Genomic DNA, 1,689 nt, shown 5'->3' with positions numbered 1-1,689 from the left:
TTAAGCCATGCCGTTTGTGGTAATTTGTTATGGCAGCCCTAGAAGACGAATGCAACAGCATGTTTATTTTCTTTTAAGCTCATATATACTGTACAGAAAATTATAGATATTTCATAATGTGGCCATGAAGAAGGATGCTTCTGAAGATATTAGATCATTTGGAAAACCGCCTATGACACAGTGTTAAGAGCTGAAAGCAGAAGTATGTACAGTATGATTGTAGCTAGGTGAAGAAGGAACCTTCTGCATAGGGAAAAGGAAGCCTGAAATACAAATAGCATGGTAGGACTGTGCAGGGTTTTCTCCCTTTTAATTACTCACAAGTTCTTCATGGGTTTATTTTCACGTGTATGGAAATGGTGATAGGAAACTGAGGAAAAGAAATCCAGGTTCTAAGGGAGAATGTGAGACACATGCAGGTTATGGAATGTTTGTGACCTCACTACCCAACATAAGAAGAATAATATCCAGCACATCAACTGTAATACGTTTCCCCTAGCTGTCCCCTCCCTCCCTCTTGGAGATAACAACTATTCAAAACCGACTATACTGTATCACTATTTTGCTTTTTTAATATAGTATGATGTTAATAATGAAGCTGCACAAGACAATTGTGTGGTTCTATTTATTTAGAGGCCTATTAGAAGGCTCATGTTTCCTAGTTTGATTCAATATCATATACCTAATATTCTCACATGCTGATTTATATATGTGTACCTTATTTGCTGTCATTGATGTATAGCTTGCTCTTTAAAATGTATTCATTCAGCCTGGCCAGAGTGGCTCAGTGATTGAGTGTTGACCTATGAACCAGGAGGTCACCATTTGATTCCCAGTCAGGGCACATACCTGGGTTGCTGGGTTGCTGGTGGAAGGCATGCAGGAGGCAGCCAATCAATCATTCTCTCTTACCATTGATGTTTTTAATCTCTCTTTCCCTCTCCCTTCCTCTCTGAAATCAATAAATTTTTTAAAAATGTATTCATTCATGGCTTTATTTAGGTATTTTGTAATAAAGGAATGGGGGTGGGGGGAGAAATATAGATTTTGAGGCAAAATTTTCAGAACAAAACTTTTGCAAATAGGGACTTACAGGCATCCTTTGACTAAGTCATGGTTGTTTTCTTTCTCTTCCCATTTGCCTGTTTCCCCACCTGCCATGAGGGTGTGATTTGTCTGAGCACCCCCATGCCTGTTCTGTTACAGAAAACTGGAGAAGAACCAAGCACTCTTAGAGAGATGGAGTTACATTTATTATTATTATTACACGTGGGCCCAGAGGAAAATGTCTCTCAAATTCTGGGCAAAATCACACGGGAACATTCCTGTATTTATACCATTTTACCTTCTTTGTCTCCCAAATATGAGGTTTTTCCGGTTCTCTTTGCAAGTTCTTAAAGGGCCCTATGTGCTGGGGCTTTGAGACCTCAACCAAAGGCTTGGCCTGACACCCGCACTAATAACTCCCTCTGGAGAAGGTTTAATGGCCTCTCTGAAATGGGAGTAGTCTTATTTTCCTTATTATTTAAGCCAGCAAGCATTACAGAAGCCAAAATGCAGGGTTAACATTTCAAACAGCAGTTTTTATATAAGATGGATGCTTCAGTTCCTATTTCAGGGGAGTCTGAGGATATGGATGGGGGTGGGGGGCCCCGGACTGCTCAGTGCCAGCCACAGACTTCACAGCTC

The sequence above is a fragment of the Myotis lucifugus genome, unplaced genomic scaffold (assembly GCF_000147115.1).
Source record: "Myotis lucifugus unplaced genomic scaffold, Myoluc2.0 scaffold_1, whole genome shotgun sequence".
Taxonomy (NCBI): Eukaryota; Metazoa; Chordata; class Mammalia; order Chiroptera; family Vespertilionidae; genus Myotis; species Myotis lucifugus.
Note: the sequence above shows the minus strand (reverse complement) of the source record.